A 6,858-nucleotide genomic window follows, 5' to 3' on the forward strand; every position below is an offset into this window, starting at 1 on the left:
GGAGGGTGAAAGCGTCCTTAATAAACTCTTCAGATTTACTTACGTTTTATTAAAACAAAGTGCAGTTATTTAATGACATTTAAAACGTTTTTTTAAAAAGGCTGCTAAGCCCCTGCTCCCCAGGGTGCTGGTCACATGGAGCACACAGCTGTACCCAGGTGCTGCCATGCCAGACAGGGGGCAGAGGCGGGGAGGGAGGGGCCGTGTCCTCCTGTCCTGAAGCCCTGTGGCACTGCTGCCTGGCCCCACCGCGGCTTCCCTCAGCGACTGCCACTGGCCAGCTGTCTGCAGCCCCACCAAGCGTGAGTCCTCTGTGGCCGGGCTGAGTGGCCCCAAGCGCAGGGAAGCCCTCCCTCCGGCCGTGGGGGAGCCGAGCTCGCTCCCCTTCACCCTGCAGCAACCGAGCCGGGTGCAGCCGCAGTGTCTCCCACGAGGCCCGGCCTCTCCCCCTGGCAATCGCCTGCCAGCTGCGTGGGCTGCCGCCGAGTGGCTCTGCTCCAGTGCCTGGCGCCGCAGGACAGAGCTGCCAGCTTGCAGTTCCAGTAACTCGCCAAGGGACAGAGGAGGGGGCCTGACATGGTGCTCCGGCCGTTAGCAAATTGGAGGCTGCTCCTTGGCCGTGCACACACGTGAATCTACAAACAAGGTGACATCGTGGGAATGGGCACTTCGGCAAAGGAAACCACACCCGTGTCTCCACGGCCCAGCGTGCTGGTGGTGCTGCTGGGAGCTGCGAGGGGAAGGCGAGGGTCTTGCCAGGAGAAACTGCACGCTGAGCAAGGTGAGCATGTGATGCTTCGGGGGCCGAGAGAGCTTCCTGCAACACACCAAGGGAAAAATGACCAGAGAGGAAAGGTGCCGAAGAGTGTGGGCCTGGGCTCAGCAGGAGCACCAGGCTGCTGCCCAGAGATGCGTGTGTGAGGAGCTTGTGAGGAGCCGGGTGGCGGGGCCAGTCCCTGGGCCCTCAGGGCTTAGGCTGGGCAGAGGCTCTGTCCCTGGGTGGATGCCTAATGAACAACTGAGGGGTTCCAGGCCACAGGTTCAACACTCCTGCTGCCTAGAAGGGGGGCCGAGTCCTGAACACACGGGTGCTTCCTTACTGAGCGGCTGGGCGGTGCCCTCGCCTTCACAGCCAGCCCGATCTCCAGGCACCCAGGGGGTGGTGTCACCATCACTTCCTGTGTCGGGCTTTTCCTGCTGAGAGACTCGAGGCATCATGCGGCCTGTACCAAGTGACCAAGTATTTATCAACATTACATTGGCTTGAAGACCTGCTAAGTCACCACAGGAAGAAGATGTATCCCAGTACATGGGGCAGTGTCTGGCCTTGCGTTTAAATCAGTTGCACCAAACACCAAAACCCTGATGCCTAGGCAGAGCTAGCCTCCCAGGAGGCGGAGTCCGCTGCGTTGTGCTTGACCTTGGCTGCTGTCTCAGAGCTGAACACCAGAGTTCCCAACACTACACACACACACACACACACTTATGAAGTGTGTGCACTGCCACCCCTCACATGCCGCACACTCGCTCACCATGGAACCCCAGGCCTTCCTTTCACAAACAGCTGACCAGTGTAAGGGACGGTGGTGCGGTCATACCCCGGGTCTCGCGCACACACGTGAGCCGCAGCATTCACGCACGAGGCCGGGTCCCACTCGGAATTGACCCCCGAGCTCTCACATGGACACCGCCCCGTGTGATTACCGAGGCAGCACAGTGAGGTTTTGCACCATTCCCTCAGCCCCACATTCTTGACAAAAACATGCTGGGGGCCCACGGTATGGGACAGGCATTTTATCAGATGCCGGGCAGAGAACGACGCTGCGGGGCGAGCGATCATTTCCAGCTTCCCAGCTGGGCGGGCGTGGGGAGAGCCGGCTGCTGCAGCTCCGCAGGCCTCGGCGCGCCTTCTGGTTCGCTTCCCAGAGCCAGCACGGCCCTTTCGCAATCGGGCAGATGCTGAAAGAATCCTTTTGTGGGAACTTCAGCCTGCGAGCTGAGGACGAGCTGCGGTGTGCCCAGCCCGGAGGCCGTGTGGGCTTGGGACTCCGAGAGGCAGGAGCGCAGGAGAGTTTCTTATTTTTGACGTCTTGCTGCTGCAGGCTCCTTTCATTTCCACTTACGAAGGAAGGCGAGACCCGCGGTGCGCTGAGCTGGGGGCTTCACCTTCAAATCAGGAGCAAAAGCGGGCGCCACACACCTCGCTGGGCGATGCTGCTGCTGCTGCTGCTGCTGGGCTCTTCGACTGCTGATCTGGTGCTCGCGATGCGTTGGTCCTCCTCATCAAACGCATGGTGCTCACAGTGCTCACAAGGCAGAGCCTCGCTATCACAGTGACTACGGCTGAGCCAGGTCCCTTCCGCCGCCTCCTGCCGCTGCTGTCCGCCATGCTCGCCTGGGCATGCGTGTTTTCCTACAGAACACCAGGAGATGATCAAGAAAAGATATTTAAAAGTTCAACTCTATTAGGAGAAAGTGCTCTGAGAGAGGATGAGAACGGAGGCGGGAGCTCAGGAGAGGACGGGCACGAGCTCCACAGCCTGGGGTTTGTGCGCATATTTGTAACTGACTCGCGGGAGGTGTGGACACACCGGGCCGTTTGCAGGCAGCTGGAAGCTCTGTTCAGTCTTTCACCATGCATCAGGCGCCACGCTGTTTGTTACACGCTATGCTGAGGGTGAGAATTTTCAACTGTGAGACCCTGGACATCAGAATGGCCATGGCCAGGCCATAGATAAAAATGGAGCCCCAAGCTGGGCGTGGCGGTGCACACCTGTAATCCCAGCACTGAGGAGGCTGAGATAGGAGACAGGAGGACTGCCACAAGAACAAGGCCAACCTGGGCTACATTGTGAGTTCGAGGCCAGCCTGAACTACATAGCGAGACCCTGTCTCCAAAAACTGGAACAAAAAAAAGTGCCCTGACGCCACCGTACAGCCTACCTAGGAAGCCGAGCCGTCTCCCAGCATGGCCCGGGCCAGAGCAGCAAGCCCTCCTCCCTGCCACCTGCCCAGGAAGCTTTCTGTGAGTCAGGCTGCAGGAACCCTGTGCTTATCATCCAGGAAGACAGACTCCCAGGCAGCCCCAGTAGCTGGGGCTGGTGAATAAAACAATACATGAAAACAGTGAGTAAGTTCCCTTAGTTGTTGCCTGACCTCTATGTTAAGACCAACCTAGGAAGCCAAACACATTCCTCAAATCACACATGTCCTGTCCTCAGGCGCAGCCTCGGCTCCTGCCTGCAACCTCTGCGGGCTCCCCTGGCCCTGCCTCCACCCTGCAGCCTCTTCCCGGGTGGCTGCAGTCTCTGCCCATGCGGGGAGGGGCCCCCATTCCCTCGCTGTGGTTCTGCACACATAGCCTTCAATCTGGGTGTTTGTTTACATCCAGTTGTTCGGTGCATGGGGATCTAGGGTTCATGCAGAGGTGCAAACAAGGGTTTGCAGGACGGGAAACTGGTGAAGGACTGGGCAAAGGAGGGGGCACCCCCAGGTGCTCTGGTTGGCCTCAGCACCCCAACTGCATCCAGGGTGAGCTGGGAGTGCCCGGGGCTCTGGGAGTGGGTACAGGACCGGGCACGGCCAATCAAGGGGGAGGCTGCCGCTGCTCATTGTATGGGGCCTGGGGCCGACTCCCACCCCAGGGAAGCGTCAGGCAACAGAAATCAAGCCAGCCTGAGGGCCACAGTGCAGCTGTGCGCACCCCAAGGGGCCAGGCTCCCCCGCTACATGCCTAGAGCCTCCCAACCAGAGGGGCCAAGGGGCAAATTGGCAGGCCTAGGGCACAGGCCTCACCGCTCCTGTGTGCCCCAGTCTGCGCTCACACCCGAAATGAGCCTGACGTAGGGAGGCTGGGAGACACGAGTGCACACCAGACCCCCCCAACCAGGCTGTGACTGCAGAGACCTGTGTCCAGCTGACAGTGTAGACCCAAGGCTACCACGAAAAAGCTGGACACTTGGACAGTGCTGCCGCTGGCGCCATGAGCAGGAAGAGTAGTGGGAAGTCAGGCAGAAGGGACCAGTGGGCCACTCAGGACTTCAGAGAATGAACGGAATCCAGGAAAGATGGCAAAGCCAGAGCTCATGCTATCCCGTTTTTCTAATCTTTATTAAGCGCCCTGGGAGTAGGGAGATAACTTCCATCTGCTGTGGCTTTGCATGGTTTATGGCCAGCGTCCAAGGAGGGGCTGGAAGCCAGGCAACTTGCAAGTCCAAGAGGAGCTTGAACAAATGGACTTGATTAGTGTGGCATTGGATCCCTGTCCACACTCTGCCAGAAGTTTCAGTCTGATGCAGAACACAACAAAAACAAAAATATCCAGGGGAAAAGCATGGTTAACTCTTCTGCTTGGAAGCCCTGCCACATATGCACACAGCAGAGGGAGCAGAGGGATCCATACCTCACACCACACAGGAAAACGAGCTCCCTTCCTCACACCACACAGGAAAACGATGCTCCAGGGAATCAAAGACCCAGACGCACAGCGGAAATGCCAGATTCCCGGATGGGAAGGGGAGGCTGGGAGAGTGGACCCAAAGCTTCACGGTGGCAGGTGCGGCAGTCACTGCCTGGATCAATTCCAAAGCACAGCAACAAAATGAGAACAGATACGTAAGTCAGGCTACATTAAAATTAAATTTGTTTGTTGCAGGACACCATCAACAGGGTGAAAAGGCAGCCCACGGCGGGGGAGAGTGACTCGAAAGCCCCCGCTGATGCAGTTCACGCGCGAAGCAAACATTTCTCCAGAGGAGACAAGCACATGGCCGAGTCACGCGTGGGCAGAGACTCTGAGTCGCCAGCCAGGAGGGAAACAGAAGCCACGCCCAACAGCGCCGGCCTCGGCACATCCCCGAAGGGAGGTGTGGGGATGGGGGCCTGCCCGGCACAGCCGCCCTGAGGTGTGACACGGCCGTCAAAGCGGCACAATTTTCCTTAAAACATTAAAACCGGAGTTGAGTGTGACTCAGCACCTCCACCTCTGAGTCCACACCCCGAAGAATCGTGCAGCAGGTCAGCGGCAGGGGTGGGAGGAGGGGCCTGTGCCCGGGAGGGACGTGGGGAACACGGTGTGGGACCTACGCCCACACTGTGTCATCCAGACTGCACAGGGGCGAAGGGCAGAGGGAGGGAGCCTGACCCCAAAACACAAAGGGTGTTAGGGGTACGGGCGAAGTGGCTGCACAGCAGCTTGAGTGTATTTGATACCACTCAGTGGTGCCCTTGAAAATGGCCAAAATGGAGCCCAGCACAGTGACACACGCCTGTAATCCCAGCACTTGGGAGGCTGAAGCAGGAGGATCATTTCGAATTCGAGGCCAGCCTAGGCTACAAAGTGAGCTCAAGGCCAGCCTGAACTGCACAGGGAGGCCCTGTCTCAAAAAGACAAAAAAAAAAAAAAAAAAAAGAGGCCGCCTTGGACGACAAAAAATGATGAATAAATAAATTCACCAAAATAGTAACTTTCACGTGAAGTATATGTTAACCAATTAAAATAGTTTAAACAGAGCAGCATGCTTATTTTCACAGTAAAAGTGTGAAACCCTTTATGGACGTATCAAAGTTAACGTTGAACCACACAGCACAGAAACAAAGTTTCCTAGGCCTCCCTTCTGGACTCATTGTTTTTAAAGTGGGGTTTAGGAAGTACCTGTCGTTTCTCCTGCAGTCGTGATTTTAAGCTCGGCTGTGGGAGGCGGTTTAAGGCTGGCCTGAGCTTGGTCTGGTAGCGGGTTAATCCCTTCGGGTAACAGCAATTTAAGTGAGATGCTCGGGTGATTCGTTTTGTTCAGGCTTCTTGTCAGGTAAGAGAAATGCATGAAAAGAAATTGGAAGGGGACTTAAAACACTGCAGGGAATTTAATTTTAAAAATGTCTGCCAAGAATGCTAAATGATCAGAGAGCGAGAGCCCAGTTCTGGAGGAGGCAGGCGACCCGCACAGCGCAGCGACGCCTGGCCTGCACGAGCTTGTTCCCACCGGGAAGAGGCTCACTGCGCCCCGCGCAGCACCAGGCGGGAACGACGCGTGGCCTCAGCCGTGCCCGCAGCCTTAGGGCGCGGACGTTTGTTGGGGAGAGTCTTGCGGGAAGGCAGAGGACAACTGCAAACAGCCAACCTCGTCCCGAGGGGAGAGCAGCTTTCAGGGGCGGGGTCCTGAGCGGTGCCACCGGCCTCGGGCCACCTCCTCCCCACAGCGGCAATGAGCATGAGGGGACCAACGGGGATGACATCCATGCTGAGGACGCGGGGTGCACGGCAGCCCCGAAGCCGCCAGGAGGCCTCACCCCAAACAGCTCAGGTTGGAGTCTGACCCAAGGTCTCCACTCCTCCCAGCCGAGTTGCTGAGCACCGCGGAGAGTGGCCCAGACACGCTCTGAGGCAAGATGTGCTCCAGGTCAGACGTGGAAGAACTGCCGCACACCGCCGCTGCCTCACGTCTCTGGGTGAGGATGTGTGTGGACCTGAGTTTGTGTGTGAGTAAGTCCCGGAGGCCTTGGAAGCCCTGAGCTGGAAGACGGAGGGAGCAATCATGCTGGAAGCTTAAAATGCTCCTAAAATAATAAACTGGGCCGGGCGTGGTGGCGCACGCCTGTAATCCCAGCACTCTCGAGGCTGAGGCAGGAGGATCACTACCAGTTTGAGGCCAGCCTGGGTTACACAGCGAGACCCTATCTCAAAAAATTAAATAAGTAAACATTAAAATATTTAGCTAACAATTGTAAAAATAAATTTGAATGCTGGGAGTTGAGTTTAAGTGACAGCCACAGGGCCTCTGCTCAGGACGCGTGTGCTTCTGCTGCTGTGCCTGAGGGGGGCTGGACGTCACACGCGTGTCTTGGAGGGGCGCGAGGGGG

At 57.4% G+C, this 6,858-nt stretch overlaps 1 long non-coding RNA gene across 3 annotated transcripts; it reads right to left on the reverse strand.

Moving 5' to 3' along the window:
- Positions 1-772: 772 nt before the first annotated feature.
- LOC106146813 lies at positions 773-6,554 on the reverse strand. Of its 3 annotated transcripts, XR_001231401.1 has the most exons (4): positions 6,289-6,554; positions 5,654-5,796; positions 4,403-4,571; positions 773-2,413 (listed from the first exon to the last, which is right to left on the reverse strand). It is a non-coding gene; the product is annotated as an uncharacterized LOC106146813 (long non-coding RNA). The 3 variants fall into 3 exon arrangements; XR_001231399.1 differs by having other exon boundaries at positions 5,654-6,554; XR_001231400.1 differs by lacking the exon at positions 773-2,413 and adding an exon at positions 4,000-4,289 and having other exon boundaries at positions 5,654-6,554.
- Between the last annotated feature and the right edge of the window lie 304 nt (positions 6,555-6,858).

The sequence above is a fragment of the Chinchilla lanigera genome, unplaced genomic scaffold, assembly GCF_000276665.1.
Source record: "Chinchilla lanigera isolate Chin_1 unplaced genomic scaffold, ChiLan1.0 scaffold00006, whole genome shotgun sequence".
NCBI lineage: Eukaryota > Metazoa > Chordata > Mammalia > Rodentia > Chinchillidae > Chinchilla > Chinchilla lanigera.